Here is a 22,599-nt window from a genome sequence, read left to right on the forward strand (position 1 = left end):
TCTTTGTAACTGATCCAATGAATGGTGTTACCAAAGAGACGAGGCAGCAGAGCTAAGGCGGGGGTGGGGAAAGTGTTAGGTTCAGCCCAGTGGGCTATGCTACCGCTCTATCCCTGATGGGACATCCGACCTTAGCACCTCTCATTCAGCTTCTGGGCCTCATTCCTATCAACAAGAGAGCCTTTGCACCTAACGTGGCGAGGAGATGATGGTAGGTAGCTCGCAGTGTTGCAAGACCTCTCCACTGAGATCCACATCCTCATCAATGCTAAGATCGTTAACATTGCAATGACTCTGAACTTACAGTTCATTTTACAATGGATGCATCATATTTAATAGTAGCATCGTTTATTTTTTCCCTAAGACAATACGATACATAAAACAATAGTGATTCTTACAATTCATGATGTCTACATGGAATAAAATACGGTTCGGGTTAAAAGTGTTTTGGGTGAAAAGGTTTACAGTATTATTCAAAAGTCACATTCTTCTCCTTCACACAAGATGGATCATGGAAGTAATCTCCCTGACCTGTTCTGAAAACCTAAAGACATTCAGCGAGTTACAAAGTACCTGGCTGAACGAGAAAGAAGGACTCAGTAAGTAAAAGGAAAAAAATGTCTCTTTCTAAAAATGTCCTGCTTAGAGGGCACCTGTGTGGCTCAGTCAGTTGAGCATCTGACTCTTGATTTTGGCAGGGTCATGGGATCAAGCCCCCTGTCGGGCTCCACACTGAGCATAGAGCCTGCTTAAGATTCTTTGTCTCTCTCTCTTTCCCTCTCTCTCTCCCTCTACCTCTCCTTTCCTCCCTCTCCCCTGTTCAGGCGTGCTCTCTTTCTCAAAAAAAAAAAGAAAAAAAAAGAAAAAAAAAAAGTCATGCTTAGAAGAGCTCATCACTTGGTTTAATCATCACTGTCCTGAAATTCTTAATAAGTTTTACAAGGAGCCCTGCATGTTCATTTTACACTGGCCTAGAAAAATTACGCAGCCTGTTCTGATGGGAAATTTATTTGGTTACAAAAAATTAAAGGCTATTTAATTCCTCTTACATTCGCCTTCTGGTCCTGGTATGGGAGTCTTTCAGTTTCTCCAAAAGGGTTATGAACTTCATGAGGACTTGAATCAGAGCATTTCAGGCACACGATGTGCTGTTTTCAGAATGGATAGTGGCTCAAGCTCACACTGGAGAGCACTTACATACTGGATTTGAAAGGTCAGAAAGTCACCAAATATCCAGAACCTTCATCTTTTAAAGCAAAGGGCTTTAGGGAAAGTACTGTATGTACTTTGTTACAATCAGAGGGAGAAATCTCTCTGAAACTTCAAGATCACTTTTCATATTATCTATGTTATATATGGTATATTATAAAGTCTTGTTCCTAAAGAATATAATTGTATGTAGAGTTACTGTAAGAATCTATTCTGGTTATAATTTTCCTTTCTTTTCAGCCAACATCTACACCTTTTGTTGTATTTGAGACCGAGATGGTCCAAGCACCTGGACAATTCTCTCTGCTACAACCAAGGGACTTAAAGCCCCTCTTTTGAAATTTGTCACCTGGAATCAAATTTAATTCAGCAATAAGTTGTGAACACGATTCTATAAAATACATACCTAAACTCATAAGTTTCTGGGTGATCCGAGTGAGGATGTTGTTGGGATGAAACGAATAGATTACTTAAACCACATGGAATTTGTAAAATCTGCACAAACATATAAAGATTTTGTCAAAGTCTATGACTAAATATTGTCACTTCAAAGCTTGTTTCAGCATTGGGTATTCCTAAAGGTTTCAGAGGTGTGAATGGCCTGCCCCAAAGCTTTAGGAAGCAAGCGGATACATACACTTCCCGTAAAGGTCTCTATTGCTTTTGGAGAAACAAAGATTCAACTGATGCCCAAGACAAAGGTAACTGTGTTAAAAAAGGAAAATAATCAGTGAAATTAAAAAAGTATCAGTGCAGACAGAATACCCAAGTCCAGTCACTTCTTTTTCTTTTTTCAAGGGAAATCTATCCGTGGAAGACAATGTCAAAGGCCACTCTCATGACTGTGGGCCCAAACCACAATGTAATGAATGAGTTGAATGGAAATGAGATGAATTAGACTGGATTACTCCTTTTGAAGATTTCCAAAAACAGATGCAGTAAGGTCTATCTTATCTCAAAGACTGAGGCACAATCTGCATAATCTTAACAGCTTAAATTTAGTGTTTTCAAAAAAAATGGTACAAATAACACAAAAAAAGGTAAGGGGTGTGGTGTAGAAGGAGGAATTTAAAATCAGGGTTCTTGAGTTCTGGTGCCTTAGTTATTTCACATTGGTTCTTTGGATGGTTCCGCTTGATTCCTCACTGAGAATTATCTCATGATACGTGAGAACATTCCTTCCTGCCAGAGCCGCGTTTCTTATGGGGGCCCATCTGGGTAACTATCTCTAGAATAGTAGAGATCTGGTTTGCAAAGTCTAGGGTGGGTATCTAAGTTCTTCGATGCATTCTTCTCCAAAGCAGATACAAAGAGGATGTAGTCACCTTCTCCCAAAATGTTTAACAATACATATCACCACCCCCTCCCTGCTCTTTGAGTTAAAATTTAGTCTGCCTTAGTAAATCTTCAAATTACTTTCTCTATTTTCTCTTAGGTCAACAATATCCCCAAAATGCAATATCATAACTTCAAACTTACAGAGGTAAGAGCCACTTCCATTTCTTTTACTTTCTATAGAAGTTCTGGAGAAATTGGGGCAGGGAAAAGAAGGGCAAGAGAAAAATAATGGGAACGAGTATCTTGTGATACTCTGTGAACCGATCCTTAAAAAAATGAGTCATTTTTATAAGGCAGTCACTACTGTTATGTAAAAAAAATTCAACATTCAAAAGCATATGATACATGTTAGTGGTAAAGCTTTATCACTTCCCTTTCCAAGGCAAGAGGAAAAAATGTTTGGGAGCCAATAATTTAGAAAATTTTATCTTAATGAATAAAAGCATCAAACATCTATTTCAGTGGTTCTCCTATAGGAGCCATTTTGCTCCACACTCTCATCCAAGTGGCCATTTGGCAATGTCTGGTGACATTTTTTATGGTCACAACTAGGGGGGCCTACTGGCATCCAGTAGGTAGAGGCCAGAGATGTTGCTAATAATTGTATAATACACGGGACCGCCCTGCACAACAAAGAATGGTCTGCTCTCAACTGCCAGTAGCACCGAGGTTGAGAAATCCTGCTCTACTTTCCTCATAGACAAACAACAACAAAAGGAAGGACTGACTCATTAGTAATCGCCTTCACAATTCCTAAAATGGGTGCTTCAACCCCAGGGGAGACATCCGCTCAGGGGCTGGTCTTATGGAGACACGGAGTCCAGTCTTTCTGATCCTCTCCTTTTCACCCTTTGTCATGTTAACTGCGCCAACTCCTAGAGACTCCAACTCCCCTAGTAATTGGACCAACTCTGCCCCCTGTCTATGATTTAAACAGCTGGAAGCTTGACTTTGACACGCAGAAATCAGAAATCCTGAAGCTCAAGAAAGCACAAATCTGTGCAGATGCTTAAAAATAGCCTGGTTCAAAGAGTGTCAAGAGGTAGACACTCTAATCATAAACATCAGGGAGCGGATTCTAAAAACGTTCCAAGTAGAATCTGAAAATCTGACAGAAAGTCTTTTGTCGGTTTGATTTGACATGAAAGGCAGAGTTTGAGGCAGTCAAGGTTAGAGCACTGATTTGTAAGAACTCTCAACTAGAACACTGTCTTGCTTCCTCCTTCTAACCTTTAGCCACGGCCCCCATGGTGTTTTGGTTCTTTTATACCAATTTACTATTATCATACTTCTGCCGCTATTTTTTCTTCAATTTAATGTGGGAAACTGACTTTTGTGGACATTCCTACCGTGAATATTTGCATTCTTGAACATTATCTGAATGGCACCGTGTTCCTCAAACAATTGAAGTCACAGAGCCTTGCAGGTAGCAATCAGAATCATTTCATACAGATAGAAATTATTATGCTGAGCAGAAAGCCATAGTAAAAGCACTCATACATAATAGAAATCAACCATAGAAGCACAATAAAAAGCAAATATTTGTCTAAAACAGTAAGAAGAAAAGATTAATTTAGAATTTTATCATTCTTTGGAGTCATTTGTGTTTTTCTTGTATATAAATGCATGTTTATATGTACATGAATATATAGACACATGTGTATATACACCTTTAACACATGTATATATATATGTATATATATATATATACATATATTATAACTGTTCAGTTATTAACTGATATTCATGTTCTTGTCATCAACAATATCAGCAAAAACCAGAGTAATGAGCATTATAAAAATGAGTACCTAATAAGTGGTCTGGGGGTTGTCAGAAGCTGAACAATCCACTCCAGACTTTGTTCACCATACATCTGAAAAGGAACAAGTCTCTTTTCAATGCACATGACATATTTTCATACTAAAAATGTGTTCGTTAAATAATATTTTTTTTGTCTTCCCAGAACCAAAAGAAGATAGTGTAAGTTGTCAATTCTCAAGTCATTGCTACGTCTTCCTTATTCAATGTCTATAATAAAAAGATGACTCTGCCCAAAAGGAAGAGAGAAAATACATAAGGGGGAAAGAAATAGCTGTGAGAAGGGAGTGCTGTCCAGTGGGACCTAATTTTAAGGGAAAGGTCACAGTATCACAGGTAGAGTTTTCTAGTATAGATTTCAAAACATCTGTATTTTACTTCAGCTTTAATTCTGAGGGGAGTAAACCACTTCTTGGAGTCTCACTTGCCTCATCTGTAAAATATGGTAAGTAATGATCTGTTAAGTTTCTTTGAAAATGCCAAAGAGCTGGGCACCGGGGTGGTTCAGTCGCTTAAGCGGCTGACTCTTGATTTTGGCTCAGGACACGATCTCACGGTTCATGAGGTCGAGCCCGGCATTGGCCTCTGGGCTCTGACAGTGCAGAGCCTGCTTGGGATTCTCTCTCTCTCTCCCTCTGCCCCTACCCACCTGCACGGGCTCGCTCTCTCAAAATAAAATAAACAGTTAAAAAAAAAATAAGAAAATGCCAAAGAGCAATGCACATTTAGTTTCATATGTAATATGACAGTTGTTAAAATAAAATTCTTCTGGCCGTGGCATCCTCACGAGACATACCTGTGATGAAGACTGGCCCCTTGGAGCCATCACTAAAACTATGGTCAGCTTCCGGGAGCGTTGGTTCCATGGAAATGGCTGCTCTGTCCTCCCTTCCCTCATGAGTCTGAGTCAGGCAGTCATCAGTTAGAAAGGAAGTGACCCACACCGATGGTGCCACCACCTCAGCAGCTGCTCCAGGTTACATACTTGACGAATGACGCACACTGCTCGGAACTCTGGAAATGAGAGCAAATGGCCCTTATCTCCTCGATGGCCAAATAAAGGGGCGGTGATAGCAGGTAATAATAATTCTGATACGCAAACCATAGCTATGATTTATTGACTATTTAACAAGTTTCAAGCACTGGGCTGAGTTCTTCACATTGATTTTTTTTTTCCATTTAATGTTCACAAAAAAATTTATGAGGAAGCGCTTATTATTATTCTTATTTTATATATAAAGAAACGGAGGTACAAGATTATGTAACCAGACAGTAAGCTCTGGAGGCAAAATAAGAGAGTTCCAAAAACGAGTATGAAATTATCCACTAACTATGAAAGATTAATGTTTCTATCTGGCATTCGGGGGAAGAAAGTAAAGAGACAGGAGAAAAGAACCAAAAGGAGAGAATATTACAGAGGCTCCACTATATTTAAAGTGTTAAAGAAATGTCAGCCTCAAACGGACAAGGGAAGAAGGGTTAGCTCTTGTAACATATCATTGTGAGTTCTCATCCACGCCTAGGTTTTCTTGGACGGACCCAATTACTAAGTCTTTGACATTGGGGAACATGTCTGGTTTTTGTTTTTGTTTTTGTTTTTAAGTTTTTTACTTATTAGAGAGAGAGAGAGAGACAGAACAAGCAGGGAGGGGCAGAGAGAAGGAAAGACAGAATCCCAAGCAGGCTCCGCGCTATCAGCACAGAGCCTGATGCGGAGCTTGAACTCACAAACTGTGAGATGGTGACCTGAGTGGAGATCAAGAGTTAGATACTTAACCAACTGTGTCACCCAGGCCCTCCATGTCTAACCCACTATGATACTAGGCACATAAATCAACTGGAGATGAATGAAGTACATTTGCAACTTGAACCCCACTTACCTTGTACGGTAGGAGAGCAAGTTCAGCCCAAAGATCCTATAGGGTGTTTACAGCCCCTGGAGATTGTCCCTTGAGGAAACAACATTGAAATTACCCTTTCTCAAATAGGTCTATGTTAGGAGCAGACTCTAGGTGAAAAGTTAGTATGAGCAAAAACTAAGGGGGGCCCTAAGGAAGATCTCAGGGTTTGTGAGATCGAGCCCTGTGTCAGACTCTGAGCTGACAGAGTGGAGCCTGCTTAGGATTCTTTCTCTCCCCGGCTCTCTCTGCCCTTCTCCACTGGCGCTCTCTCTCTCTCTCTTAAAAATAAATAGACATGAAAAATGTAAAACTAACTAAATAAATATACAAATAAATACATAAATCTTTATTTTGCTGGTTCATGTTGACACCTGTGATTGTAGGGCCTCCACGGTCCTCTACTTATCGATGGGGAATCCCCAAAATTTGTTCTCACCAATGTTCATTTGGGCTCCTCTGTGGGATGAACCACAGTTGTGTCTCCTGTCCCATCCAAGCCTTCTTTAGGACCACCTGTTGCCCGTGCCTCAATTCCCTAAAGCTGCATTGCTGAAGCTTCTCATCCTCGCCTCTGATCTCCACTGTGGAGCTGTTTCCCACTGAGTCTCTGAGGGCCACTGCTGTGACCGCCACCATCCATCACAGCCTCGCCCTCAGGAGCCTCTTTCAGTGCACCCCACCTGCGATGGCTGAATGTTGGTGTCTTATCCAGGTTGAAATCCTAGTCCCCATTGTGATAGGATGTGGAGGTGGGACTCTGGGGAGGTAATTAGGTCATGAGGTTGGAATCCCATAATGGGATTAATGTGCTTATAAAAAGAGACACAAGACAGCTTCCCCTCTCCCTCTCCGCCATGTTAGGGCATAACAAGGAAGAGAGCTCTCCCCAGGAACTGAATCTGCCCGCACCTTCATCTTGGACTTCTAGCATCTAGAACGGTGAAAACAAATCTCTGTTGTTTAGCCACCCAGTCTGTGGTACTCCTGTTACCTTCGCCAGAACAGACTAAGACACTGTCTTTGCTGCTTCTGCCCAGGTACAGCCGGCACATCAGAGCCATGTTCTCTGGGATCGTTAAAGGAAGCCACACAGAAGATCAGTGCCGGAGTGGGGAATCGCCTCTCTCCCTCGAGGAGGCCGTTTTGGTCCATGAACGCAAAACTTTCATAGCAAAATTCCTCTGGTGGCTAGGGGTGGGGTAGGCGGGGAATGGACAGACACACGGACTGGTCTCACGCTGTGACTCATGACTGCATAATCAGTTCTGTCATACAAACGTCCACCAGGCTACATTCAGCAACCTGAGATTTCTCGAAGAGTAGAAATGCATGCCTACGGGGGTCTCATAGCCATCACTAGCGTGTTTTGCTGGTTGATCTTCATTTCGCCAAATCGCCATTTCCGTTTTAATGGAGAGAGGATTCCAATCCTGAGTTTTTTGGAACTCTTATCCAACCACCTTACAAGCCCCAAAGTCATCGGCCACTGGGGGTGGGGACGATGAGAGGTGCGGGCATCAGGGCCAAGACACATACCTAGAGTCTGGTGGAAGGAAATGCTCTCTTCTGTCACAGACGGAGAGCGGCAAGGCCCGCGGGGGCTCCCCAGAGGTTATCGTCTGCAACTTCTCAAAGAACAAAAGGCACAAGACATCCTTCCTCTGGGTGGCAGGAGGGGCTGGGTAGGAAGCAGAGGCAATGGAACGCTCGGCAGGCTTCCTGTCGGGAGCCAGAAACCACTGGCCTTGGAACGCTGTAAGACCCTGTCACTTGGGCCGGGGTGGTGGGGGGTGGGGGTGGGGGGGCCAGGGGCATTAAAGTGACCTGGACGGAATTCTCCAACCTCCTCGACACATAATACTGCCCGCCTCAGACAGTTGTTTGGAAGGCTAGGACGGGACAGTGGACACCAGCCCTGGTACTGTGCTTACCACGCACACCCTCCCTTCCTGCACTAAGCCTGTTTTAAAAGGACCTGTCTTGGGGAGGAGATACCAGGGCAGCAAAGGCATTGGGCCCGCCCTCCACTAAGTCCTCAGGAGGGGGGAGCAGGAGCGTGTGGAAATCTGGGGATGAGCGAGCGGTAGAGGCAGGTCTGCTTGGGCGGAAACACACGGGATCTGCCAGGGTGGCTGCAGGGAAGATGGGGGGAAGAGCTGAGCACACAGAGTTGGCTGGTCTCTGAGAAGGCCGGGTGCGGCCGTACACCCTCCCGGGGAAAGTCCCGGAAGTGTAGACACCACACCTCAGGTCTCTATTTACGTGCTATCTAATTCTTTCTTTCACTTCCTCCTTCTTCTTTTGCTTAACCATGTATCCTTTCTACCCTTGTCAAAGGATGAGTTAGAAAGAATTAAGGCATGGGGGCATCTGGGTGGCTCAGTCTAGTTAAGCGTCTGACTTCGGCTCAGGTCACGATCTCCCGGTTCATGAGTTCAAGTGCCGCACTGGGCTCTGTGCTGACAGCTCAGAGCCTGGAGCCTGCTTCCGATTCTGTGTCTCCCTCTCCCTCTGCCCCTACCCCCTCAACTCATGCTCTGTCTCTCTGTCTCTCTCTCAAAAAAAAAAAAAAAAAAAAGAATTAAGGCATGGCAAAACTCCAACCAACCTACTGGTCTAAAGGCTAGCTACTCTGTTAAAAAGGTTAACTGAGTCAAGAAGGTCACATGGTGGCCATTTTTAAAGGTGTTATTTATAAATTTCCTTCATCAATGTTTTCTCTCTCTCTTTACAGGAAAAACACAAAACAAAAACGAAGGATGGTTTTATTCCTTCCCACACAAAGCATCTGTAGCAAAGCAAAAGTAGGATTTTAAGTGACAGATTCACCCTGGGGGTCTCTCTAGAATATTTGGTTTTTGTGAACAAAACCCACTGAAGGTAAAGCACATGAAGGCTTAGATACACAAAAATTTCCAGCATCAAGGAAAAGGCACAGGCTCCTGTTATCTGTGCTTATTTGTGGTATTATATAATTTATTGTACTTTTCATAAATGTGCCGGCCTTGCGAACTGTCTTCATTTCACTACAGAAGCTGCAATGAGTCATTTGCTATCTTGGCACAGGATTTTCTTTTCGGTTCTCATATTTATGAATTTGTCCTCCTGGAAAATATCAAGGTCAATTTCTCCCATTTGTGGCAAAATGCAGAAGGTTTAACTGAAGGTGATGTTGATTATGCATGCATCCAAATATAGATCTGAGTCTTAAATATTTATTTAAAAATTGAAAACACTTAGATGGGAACACATACAAAGGCACAAAGTAAACAAAACAAAACAAAAAAGTGAAACGAGATTTAAAATATGTTTTCTTAACTCACAGTGTCACGCTGTATCAAGCAGGAAGAGCCAGTCTCTGCGATGACTGGTTTTTGGCTAATAACACAGTCTAAAATGAAAATATGAAGGTAACACGCAATAGCTAATGATTTAAGTTTTCAAATAGGGGTTTTTATTTAGTTGACATTTTGTTTTTCGGGGGACGCACTTTTATATTTTTAGAGAAAATAAATAGCTCACCCAACCCTAAAGCTATTTGGAAATGAAACAAAATATCAGGAGGGCCTTAGGACTCCGGACGATTTCCTACACCCCTTTTATACAGTCAGGTTATAGCTCTGGAGTTGCAACAATTTCCTGAGCACAGCAAGGAAACCAGTAGGCAAACATCGGTGAATGATATTTACCAATCATCTTGTTGATTTTACAAAAACATGTAGAGGGAGACCATCTTTAGGTTGGAAATCAGATTTGATAAAACCTAAAAAATAGGGATCAACAATAGCGACTGAGGTGTAATAACAAAGGTGCCGTGGAGCAGGGACAAAGCACTAACTTGCATGCGAGAAGCAGATGGAAAACGCCGTGAGTATGTGGAGGAAAACTGAATTGCAATTCAGCAAAGCGCAAAATAAAGACAGCCCAGAACACGTAAGGACTCAGAAGATTTAATACCCATGCATCCTTTCACAGAGAATAGTGTCCACCAAAACAAGGGAATAAATCAAGACATAGATTAGGGAAGCAGTGGCTCCAACAATAGAGCTGGGAAGGGAAATCCTTGGATGGCCACTGGGTCCCTAGGGATCAATGAATCCACATTAGAGAAGGCAGAGGCCACCAGGAGTGAGGTTTCCAGGAAAAAAAAAAAAGAAAGCTGATGGATCATCTAGCTTAGTGAATATTTTTCTTTTTTTAGATTTGACTCTTTCTGGGGGCAATTTTATTTTTTATGGTAAAATACACATAACATTAAAATGTGACATTTTGGCCGTTTCCAAGCGTACATTTCTGTGGCGTTGAGTACATTCACATTCTGGGGCAACCATCAGTCACCATCCATCTCTGTAACTTTTCAGCTTCTCCAACTGAAACTCTCTACCCATGAAACAGTAACTTCCCATTCGCCCTCCCTTCAACCCAAGGTAACCAGCAAAGTAGTTTCTGTCTCTCTGGGGTCGACTGCTCCAGGGCCAACCTATAAGTGGAATCTCGTATTTGTCCTTCTGTGACTGGCTTCTTTCACTAGGGGTAATGTCTTCAAGATTCTTCCATGTTGTAGCATGTGTTAGAATTTTTTTTTTCCTCTTTAAGGCTGAATAATATTTTGTCGTATGTGGAGATCACATTTCGTTGATCTCTGGGTGGCTTCCCCTTTGGCTATTTACATAATCACCTGATTGTACAGATTTTCTTTCTTTTGCATATATACTAGGTGGAATTATCGGACCACATGGTAATTCTATGTTTAGTTTTTCAAAGAATCACCATAATTTTCCCAACAGATCCACCTTATCCCCTTCCACCAGCAATGCACAAGGGTTCCACCTGCTCAACAAGTTTACCAGCACTTACCTTCTGTTTTCTGAGGAATGGCCAATCTAATGGGTATGAAGTTGTATTTCATTGCGATTTTGATTTGCATTTACCTAATAATTAGTGATGTTGACTATGTTTTTGTGTGCCTATTGGCCATTTTCATGTCTTCTTTGGGGTGATATCCATTTAAGCCCGAGGTGCAGTTTTCAATTGTTTTGTTGTTGAGTTGTGAAAATTTTTATGTATCCTGGATAATAATCATTTATCAGACACGATTTGCAAATATTTTCTCCCATTCTGTGGGTTCCCTGGTGTCTTCTGGTGCACAAAATTTTAATTCTAAGAAGTCCAACTTATTTTTTTATTTTGCTGTCCGGTTTTTGGCATGATATCCAAGAAATCCTTGCCAAATCCAAAGACACAAAGCTTTTCTTCCATGTTTTCTATGAGTTTTATGCTTTTAGGTCTTGTATTTAAACCCATTTGCAGTTAATTTTTATGTATGGTATAAAGTAAGTGTCTAACTTCATTCATTTGTAGGTGTAGGTATACAGTTTTCCCAACACCACTTGTTGAAAACACTGTCTTTTCACTATTGAATGACTTTTTCATCCTTGTTGAAAATCATTGGACCCTACATGTCAGGATTTACTTCTGGGCTCTCTATTCTATTCCATCGGTCCATTTGTCTATCATTATGACAGTTTTATGCTATTTTTATTGCTGTAGCATTATAGTAAATTTTGAAATCAGGAAGTGTGACACCTCCAACTTTGTTCTTTTTCAAGATTGTTTGACTATTTGGGGGTCCCTTGAGATTTCATATGAATTCTAGAATAGATTTTTCTATATTTGCAAAAAGCATCCTGGGGATTTTGGTAGGGATTGGAGATTGCTTGGGGTCATAATAATATCTTAACAATATTGCCTTCCAATCCATGAACACAGGATGCCTTTCCATTTAGTGATGTCTCTAATTTCTTTCAGCAATGTTTTGTAGTTTTCAGTGTACAAGTCTTTTGCCTCTTTTGGCTAAGTTTATTCTCAAGTAATTTATTCTTTTTGATGCTATTTTAAATGGAATTGTATTTCTTAAATTTCTTACTCAGATTATTCATTGTTAGTATATACAAATGCAACTGATTATCACATTTTCATTTTGCATCCAGAAACTTTGATAAATTTGTTTATTAGTTCTAACAACTTTTTGTGGACTCTTCTCTTTCTTTATGGTTTTACGTCTTTATCTTGCTTTGATATCAAGATAACGATGGCGTCAGAAAATGAAATAGGAATCGTTCCCTCCTCTCCAATTATTTGAAAGAGTTTGCGAAGGACTGGTATTAATTCTTGAAATATTTGGTAGAACTCATTAGTGAAGCCATCTGGTCCTAGGGTTTTCATTTAGGTGAGGTTTTTGATTACCGATTCAATCTACTTACCAGTTTAGGTCTACTCAAAATTTCTGTTTCTTCACAATTCAGTCTCGGTAGATTGTATTTTTCTAGGAATTTTCAATTTCATAAAGGTTATTCAATTTGTTGGCATACAGTTGTTCATAATATTTGTAATTCTTTTTACTTTTCTAAACTCTATAGTAGTATCCCCTTTCATTTCTGACTTTAATTATTTAAGCCTTCTCTATTTTTCTCTTAGGCAGTCTAGCAAAAAGACTGCCATTTTTGTCAATCTTTTCAAAGAACTAACTCTTGGTTTCATTGATTTTTCTCTTCTGTTTTCCTGCTGTTTTATTTGTCTCTGCTTTAATTTCTACGACTTCCTTCTTTCTATGAGCTTTGGAATTAGTTTACTCTTCTTTTTCTAGTTCCTTAAGGTATAAAGTTAGGTTCCTGACTTGAGACTTTCTTCTTCTTTAATGTATTTACAGCTGCAGCCCATAACTTTTGGTATCCTGTTTTGCATTTTTATTTGTCTCAAGATATTTTCTTATCCCCTTTGTAATTTCTTCTTTGACCCATTTATTGTTTAAAGGTGTGTTGTTTGATTTCCGTATGTTGATGAATTTTTTAGTTTTTCTTCTGCTGTTGATTTCTAGTTTCATTCTATCATGATCAGAAAAGATACGGCGCCTGGGTAGCTCAGTCCATTGAGCGTCTGACTTGTGATTTTGGCTCAGGTCACGATCCCAGGGTTATGGGATTGAGCCTCATGTGGGGCTCTGTGCTGAGAGTGGAGCCTGCTTGGGATTCTCTCCCTCTTTCTCTCTCTCTCTCTCTCTCTGCCCTTCTTCCCCCCCCCCCCCCCCGGCCAAAATAAAAAAAAAAGAAAGAAAAGAAAAGATACTTGGTATGATTTCAATCTTTTACATTTCTTGAGTTATTTTGTAGTCCACAATATTGTCTATCCTGGAAAATAATCCTTGTGCAATTGAAAAAAAATATGCGCATTCTGTTGTCATTGGGTGGAATGTTCTGTACATTTCTATTAGGTCTAATTGGTCTCCATGATGAGTCATTTTTCTCTTACTGCTTTCAAGACTCTCTCTGTCTCTGGCTTTTGACAGTTTGATTATGTCTCCATTTGGGTCTCTTTGGGTTTATCCTCCGTGAATTTCACTGAGATTCTTGGATTAGTATATCTATGTCTTTTCTCTAACTTGAGAAGTTTTCAGCCACTGATTTTTAAAATAATCTCTGTCCCTTTCTCTCTCATTCTCTCTCTCTCTCTCTCCTTCTGTGGTTCCTATATGTATATATTCATCTTTCTGATGGTATTCTGTAAGTCCTTTGGGCTCTGTTCACTTTTCTTCATTCTTTTTCCCCTTACTCCTGAGATTTGATTATTTCAAATGACTTGTCTTCTTCACATTTGATGACTCATACTTATGCCTGTTTGTCTTTGTACCAGCCTAGTGAATTTTCCAATTCAGTTATTGTATTTTTCAGCTCCAGAATCTGTTTTTTTTAATAATGTCTATCTTTTTGTCGATATTCTCACTTCATTTATATATTGTTTTCCTAATTTCCTTCAGTTCCTTGAACATACTTAAGATAGCTGTTAAGTCTGAACCATGTACTTCTCAAAAAACTGCTTTTGGAAATTGTGTCCTTTTGAATGGGTCATGTCTCCCTGTTTCTTAGCATGCCTGTGAGCTTTTGTTGAAAATTAGGCATTTGCAAAACCAGCTACCTTTCCCAGTCTTTACAGACTTTGTCATGGGAGACCTTTACTGATTTGCAGCCCCTGAGCCTTGATATCAGTGTAGGGCGATAGCTTCAGTCCTTCAGGCCTTTTCTAAGCATGCATCCTGTCTGGCTCTGTGTGTGTATTCTTTTTTTCCTGTTATATAAACTCTACTAAATAAATCAAATAACGATCTATAGTCTTCTAATTCACTTAAAGATGCACTTATTAGGATCCTAATATATATCTGTTAGGCTACATGTGCATGTTAGATGCCCAGACCCTTTCATTAAAAATAATGTATGACTAAGGCTTTGGTTGTCAACTCTTAGAGTTTTTTAAAAATACCAGTTTGAGCCCCATCCAAATCAATTTAGTATCTCTGGAAGTTAATATTGTTTTCAAAGCTCAATGGATGATTCTAATGTGCAGCTACGATTGGAAACCATTGGGTTAAGAAGGCAGGATATAAATAACAGAAGCCCAAAGTAGAAGTGTGCACAGAGGGTCACTATTGCTTGGTAGTAGCAGATGGGCCAGGTTAGACTCTTGGCACTGGTAACTAGCTATATGATCTTGTATAATGTGCTTATCCTCTCTCATCTTCAATTTCCTTACACTGGAAATTAAACTTCCGTAAATTGGGTTAATAACGGTCCCATCGTGATAGAGTTGTTCTGAGGATTAAATGAAGTAAGGCATGGAAAACACAACTCCTGGCACCTGGTAAAAGTTCATTAAATTATTAGAGCAGTATTAATTGCACTGCGGAATATCACCAGATAAGGTGTGAATGAAGCAAGTCTTGCAGGATGGAAGGTAGGGTGGAAACATTTCATTTGAAGGTTGGAGGAAGATAAGATTAATTTGAAGGCAGTTACAACTCTACTGCCCCCGACATAAATCGGCTTAACACAGTTCAGGAGTGTGAGTCAATAGAATGTTTTTGTTTTCGTGTTTGTTTCCTTAATCCTTGATGGAGAAAAGGACCCAACCTAGTAGATTTGGCTGAACAGAAAGGGTTTTTGGCTACTGTTGATGGATTCTGAAAGGGTTTATTGATCTCTAACACTAGACCTTTCATGTCTTGAGAAAAGGGCTCCCCTGAAACGATGACAAGCCAGGCTGGCTATACTGCATAAACAGTCCAGTTTACTATTAGTATATAAACATTGCTTTGGCATTAATATAGAAAATATGAATCAGAGGGTCCTATTCATAAATAAAATATTTGGATAAGAAGTGAAGCCACCACAGCGTTAATTTGTCTGTAAAGTCAAAAAGAAACAAGAAGAATAAATAGAAAAGTTAGTGTCAGCATCAGGCAATACTTCGGATATATGGCAATTACCTGGTTAATTTAGTCAGTGTGGAAAAACTCAGAACTCTTCCAAGTTGGCTATTCATGTTGACTGAAGTATTCAGACAATTAACAAATCTCTGCTTTGTGTTAGGTAGAAGGAAGGTTAATGTTCAAAATGTGTAACAAAATGGTAGAGTACAAAACTCAACAATCAGAACAAATACTTGCCCCATCGGATCCGATGTGATCTGTAAATATGTGTTTCATCTGTACCTGCATGTACTCACTAACTGTCAGCTGTGGGGTAAGACCATCTCTTGTCTCTTTTTTCCTACCACTCCTCCATGAAAATTGATTCTTCAAGATGTTTTACCTAAAATTTTAGTGATCCCAGCTGCCTCTCTGCACTCATCAGTTTAACCACTTAGCAACAACAAAAATTTCTCCATTTTTTGTTGCAGAGATATCTAAGAGATGAAGAAAGAATTTTTAAAAGTATTACTGTTAATGCACTGGTCTTTTCAAAATAGATCATTTAAAATACCATTGGAGTTGTACAAAAACAGCAGAGTAAAACAACAAGGAGAAGAAACAATAATGAAAGCTCCGTCGATGGCAAACCAGGAAGTATATCTAATCATGAATATAGTACATAAGAAAAGCTGACAACAGCAGTAAAGATAAAGATACCAAGAAGAAATGCTCATAGCTGCAGATGTCAGAGAATCAACAGAGTAGTGTTCTCTGGGGTTTGTCCCTTAGAGGGTCAAAACCAACCATCTCTTGTTTGAAACAAGAAGCATAGATACTCTTGGCAGCTTCAGGAAGCTTGGAAGTTAACACAGAATGAGGAATCACAGAGACAAGCCACTTTGCAAGAAACAGTCTGTCAGTGAGACTAGGAAGCAGATCCTGAGTTCAGTTGATAGAGAGATATAAGATTTTAGTAACTCATTCACAAACACACCCAACCCCAGATATTAAGAATTCCTACTAGCCTGAAACATGGCACTGATTTTCTTTCACATAAACTTATTACAAATAGCTGGTCCAGAAAGAATTTATCTTCTTCAAATATACCATAAAGGGGTTAAGGGATTAAATAGAAATTTAACGTGTACAGAAAGCACTTACATTTAACGAATGAGAATTTTAACTAAATACATTGCTGCGAAATTTTTAAATCTTCAAGAAGCAGCCACTTCTCTAAACCAAGAGCACAGAGCAGAAATGTGAGAGCTCAGAGAAGGACTAAAGTCCCTAAAGAAGGGAAAACTTAATAGAAATGGAAAATGTTTATTGATATAAAATTTTTTTAACTTTCCAGAATTAAGTGAAGATTTGATTCCACAAATTAAGGTGATATATGCCCCATGAAAAACTGATGTAGAAGAATCCATGTTGAGACAGCCTAGTAAAATTATTGATTTCAGAAATAAAATATCCAGTCACCTACAGTAGAGGGAAAAAACTCATGCTGCCCTCAGATGATTTTGTTACTGTATTCACTGCTTAAGGACAGTCAGCAAGGTCTACGAAGTCCTCAATGAAAGACAGTGACCTATGAATTTAATCCTTAGAAAGAGGAGCCTAGTCCTAGTTTATTCAGGGTGACCTTGGTTTTTCCACAGTAAATCTTACATTCCAGGAAGCCTCTCAGGCAAAACCTTCATTTTAAGTGTCCAGGCAATACTTATTACAATGCTATGTATTAGGCAACAATGAGAAAATCTATTAGTTTCAACATGTAGAAATAATACAGAGAACATTCTCTGAATACAAGAAATAAATCTAGAAGTTAATACAAACACTAAACAATGGAAAAATCTCTGCCACTTGCCAGTTAGAAAGGGAAAGTCAAAATGTGAATCGCAGAATATTTAGAAAATAAAGACAGAAAACCTATTACTTACTCATAGGTAAAATAGGAAAAATTTTAAAATAATAATTTAACAACTCTCATAAACATAGATGCAAAAACATTTAATAAAATATTAGTGAATGGCATTTTATAATATATACATCAGAACCAAAGTAGAATTTATCTCAGGATTGTAAAATTGGCTTAAGATTTAAAAATCAACCCATGTGAGCTCATTTGAAAGTGCAGGGGTGCCTGGGTGGCTCAGTCAGTTAAGTGTCCAAGTTGGTTTCGGCTCAGGTCATGTTCTGGCAGTTCAGTTTGTGAGATTGAGCCCCAGTTTGGGCTCTGTGCCCTCCTCTGCTCACAAGGGCACACACACTTGTGCATGTGCTCTCTCTCTTTCTCAAAAATAAATAAATAAACATTTAAAAAACAAAATAAAAGTGCAAAATTCACTGGACAAAATTCAACACCCATGCAAGATTAAACCAATAAACAAAATGGCTCTTAGCAAACTAAGACCTGAAGAAGTTAACTTCCTTAATTGCTCAGTCTGATAAAGGATATTCATCAAAAACCCACAGCTAACGTCACACCTAGTAGGAAATTTCAAAACATTTTTTCCCATAATATTGAGAACAAGGCAAGGATCTCCACTCTCACCATTTTGATTCAATTTTGTACTAGTGGTCCTAAATGTTTACAATACAACAGGCAGACAAAGACATAACACCAGAAAGGAAGAAGAAAAACTAATTGTATTTTCAGGTGGCATTGTTTGCACAGAAAATGCCTAGAAATCTATAAAACTATGACTAAAGCGACAAGATTAAAAATTACTTTTAATCAGAAAATAAGGTAAGATAAAATTCCATTTATAATAACACCAAAGGAAAACTGCATAAAATACTTAGGAACAAATTTACAGAAGGCAAGCAAGGCCTCTACAACAAAAACTACAAAAAAAAAAAAAAATTGCTGAGAGAAGGTAACAGCGGATAAAAGACTTGAACATACGCTTACCATGAAAGATACATAAACGATCAGGAAGTAAACGAAAAGTCCTCAACATTATTAGTCATCAGGGGGTGCAAATTAAAACAAAATGAGGTAACATTACTTCCCACCAGAATAACCAAAATTAAAAACACTGACCACAGCAAATGTTAGTAAGGAAGGATGTAGAACTGAACTTTTCATATTTTATTGGTGAGAATTTGGTAAATCTACTTTGGAAGAATTTCTGACACTGTCTTGTACTACTAAGCAAGTGCCTACGTTATGACCCAAGAATCCCATTCCTAAGTATTGACTTAGGAAAAAAGAGAACTCACATCCACAGAAAGACTTAGACTACAGTTTTCAGGGTAGCTTTATTCACAACAGCCCCCCACCAGGAAAAGCTCAGGTGTCTGGTGAAAATGGGATATTTATACAATGGGGTACTACTAATCAATAGCAAGGGGAAAACTACTGACACGTGAGCTGATACAGATAAATCTCAAAGACATGCTGAGTAAAAGAAACCATATACAAAAGCATGTATACCCTATGATCACATTTGTATCAAGTTCTGAAATAGGCAAAACTAGTCTATGCTGTGAAAAAAAAAAAAATCAGAAGAGCATTTGTCTCTGGAAGGGATGGAAGATGGGGGTTAACGTGGAGAGGTAGGAGAGGAAATGCTGGGGCTATGTTAATGTTCTATAACTTGATACGTTTCAGTCACACATTTGCATACATTTGTCTAACCCCAGCAAATGTACACTTAAGATTTTTGCATTTCGTTGTATGTAAACCTATACCAAAAGGAAAAATTGTAGCAAATATTTAACTATTTTATATATGTATGTGAAATAAAGGAAGTGAATTGATCCCTGCGATTTACTTTGAAGTGAGGCAACAAAGTCAGATAGATAGCTGGACAGATTGACAGATAAATACAGTATTATATTATCAAATGAACATAGTAAAATGTTAGTGGTAGAATCTACAAAATGAATAAATCCATGTGTTCCCCGTAAAACGATTTCAACTTTGTTTTGTTTAAAATTTTTCACAGTAAAACGTTAAAAAAAAATTATCTCAAGAAGCTAGAAAGTATATGGCAAAAGTAAAACAATCAGATTTGGTAAGTAGGAAAATTGAAATTGATCATTTCAAAACAGAAAGATGACCAAGGTAATAAATTCCAGAGCTACTTCTTTAAAATAAAATAAAATGAGTAGATTACCTAATTTAATACAGAAAATATGTATAGAATATACATGTATTTCTATACATCAATATATATATTGATGTATAGAAATACACTAAATAAAATATACATAAATATGTATATTTATGTATAGAAATACACAAAATAAAAAGTAAAAATAAAATAAAAAAATAAAAAAATACACAAAATAAAAAGTAATAGAAAATTATTATAGAGTCTTCAACAGAATCATAAGAGAATACTTCAACTCTCTGCAAATCAATTTTGAAACTGAGATGTAATGCATAGTTGTTTATTAAAATAAAAATTTACAAAAATGACACAAAGAGAGATAGAAACTTAATTAATTTAAAAATGTTTCCATTATCTTATTCAACATTTTTATGGGGTCTCTAATGAGAAGGTATTTTCAGATATATAATCTACTATATTTTCGCAAGCAGTAGACTATAAAAGTTTCTTGCAAAGCTAAACTATAAAAATCCCACAAAGGTAATATACCACAAAAGGAGATCCTCGGCCCATGCTCACTTATGAACATTGTTGCAAAATATTCAGTAAAAGTAAACAGAGTCCTCCAGTAATTCCTCCATAATTCAATATTAGGAAATCTATTCCTATATTACCATAGATCATCATATTAATTAGTTAAGAGAGAAAATTTATTTTATCCTCTCCATAGATATTTAAAGACCTTAATACAATATAATATCTATTCTGGATAAAAAATGTTAAATACTAAATACTAAAAGGAGGTACCTCATAACATGAATTACACACACATACACCTATCTTTAACGTCTACTTAAATATAGATGTAGTATTTGTCTGGATCCAGAGAGGAAGAGAAAATGAGACGGAGGATGTACGCACGCATGTATGTACATACGCACATATGCGTGTACATATGTACATACGTATACCAGCCTTCTGCTAAAGCATTATCTTTACAATCTGGAGCAAAATAGGATGTTTCTTGCCAGAAATTTTGTTTATATTGTCTCATAGCTACTAGTATCTGTGATAGACAATAAAAATAATAGAGGTATGAAATTTGAGGCAAAATTATTTTTAATTATTATTATTAAAATTATTACTTGATGGGGCGCCTGGGTGGCTCAGTGGGTTGAGCGTCCGACTTCGGCTCAGGTCATGACCTCACAGCTCGTGAGTTCGAGCCCCGCGTCAGGCTCCATGCTGACAGCTCAGAGCCTGGAGCCTGCTTCGGCTTCTGTGTCTCCCTCTTTCTCTGCCCCTAACCCAGTCGCATTCTGTCTCTGTCTCTCTCAAAAATAAATAAACATTAAAAAAATTTTTTTTAATAAAATAAAATTATTACTTGTCATGATTGCTTCTCTGGAAACTGTTGTTACCTCTGGAACGCTTAAAGATTCAACTAAAAGTATATCATAAATAATAAGAAAATTCAGTAAAATAGCTGAGTGAAAAAATAATAGTCTTCATATATACAAACCACAACCAGGTAGGTGATATATTAACAAAAAGTAACTACAAATAAGCCTATTCCTTAAAATGCTACTGAGGAGCATAACCAAAAATTTAAATATGGACGAAGTCAAATCTTAAAGAGAAAGAGTCAATATTACAAAGATTTCAATTCTCTCGAAGTCAATATATGTGAATTTCACTTATTCACAACAAAAATAAAAACATTTTTTAATAACACAAGCTAATCCTTAGTTCATGAAAAATTTCTGAAGGAGAAAAGTAATGAGAAGGAGGAAAACCTGGAAGATATTAAAACATATTAAAAAGCTACATTAATTAATAAGTCAATCAATAGATTCATGAATACTAGATTCATGATTCATGAAGAATAAAAAGCACAAGGGGGAAAAAAAAGGCCAGAAATAATAATATGTAGAGAAACAATAATAGCTGTTGTTATTTAGAGTTTATTACATGCCAGGAATGTTCTAAGCCCTGTACAATATTTGCCTTGTATTATGTTTTCAATAATCCCATGAAATTGTTTTTATTCTCACTCATTGGATGAGGAAATTGAGGCAAAGAGATTAAGTAATTTGCTCAAGTTCAAACCATTAGTGGAAGAGCTAAGGTTCAAACCCAGACAGACTGCAGAGCGTATACTCTCCAATGTTGTGTTTTACTACCTAAACGCATGGACGAGTGGAATAGATGGTAAAAGTATACTTCAAAGCATTGGCGGAAAGGTAGATTATTCAACACATCATATCTGGTTAAAACATAAGGTTGGGTCCCTGTCTCATACCTATTGGGAAAATCAAAAACCAGGTAGATAAAATATTTAATATTTAAATGATGAAAAATTAAAAATAAAAGACAAGTATATCATTGCAGCATTGCCTGTAATAACAAAATCAAAATACCCATTAAAAGACTGGATTGTAAAGTAGAGTAAATCTATGCTGTGGAATACTATTCGATCGTTTAAAATATTGGGCAGTATTACATATACAGCTAAGGAATATTATGCAAAATACATCCTGAGTATAGAAAGGAAGGAACAGAAAGAACACGGGGTACACATGACACTGTCATTTGTTTTCAGTGTTGTGCGTGAGTGGTCGGAGTGCGCATGCGTGTATTCTCTGATGCGTGCACTAAAACCAGGGGCCAGCATCACCTTGCGAAAGAGAATTTGGATGGTAAGGTCATGGGGGAGAGACTACATTTTCACTGTATATCTTCTTGTGTCTTTTGAATATTTTACAGTATACTGTACATGTCATTACCTATTCATAAATAACAAATTTGAAAACCAACAACTAACTGTGCGGATATTTTAATCATCACCTGCATAACACTATCTCTGCCCATGGAAGCAAACAATCTTGGTGAAAACACAAAAGGAAATCATGAGGTATAAGAGGAAAGGAAAGAATGGCAGAGAAAAAAATCGTTCAATGAGTGGCTCTTTAGGGCTGAATTTTCTTCAGGTCATTCTATCTTTTAACAATCTACAAAAATGGAAGTCATT

General features: G+C 38.2%; 1 long non-coding RNA gene across 2 annotated transcripts; it reads right to left on the minus strand.

Moving 5' to 3' along the window:
* Positions 1-4,358: 4,358 nt before the first annotated feature.
* Positions 4,359-8,768, minus strand: LOC109265841 (uncharacterized). 2 transcript variants are annotated; one of them, XR_008421517.1, is made up of 3 exons: positions 7,803-8,768; positions 5,162-5,379; positions 4,359-4,420 (listed from the first exon to the last, which is right to left on the minus strand). It is a non-coding gene; the product is annotated as an uncharacterized LOC109265841 (long non-coding RNA). The 2 variants fall into 2 exon arrangements; XR_002079369.2 differs by lacking the exon at positions 4,359-4,420 and having other exon boundaries at positions 5,090-5,379.
* Positions 8,769-22,599: the final 13,831 nt, after the last annotated feature.

The sequence above is a fragment of the Panthera pardus genome, unplaced genomic scaffold, assembly GCF_024362965.1.
Source record: "Panthera pardus isolate Hobbes unplaced genomic scaffold, ASM2436296v1 HiC_scaffold_1, whole genome shotgun sequence".
NCBI lineage: Eukaryota > Metazoa > Chordata > Mammalia > Carnivora > Felidae > Panthera > Panthera pardus.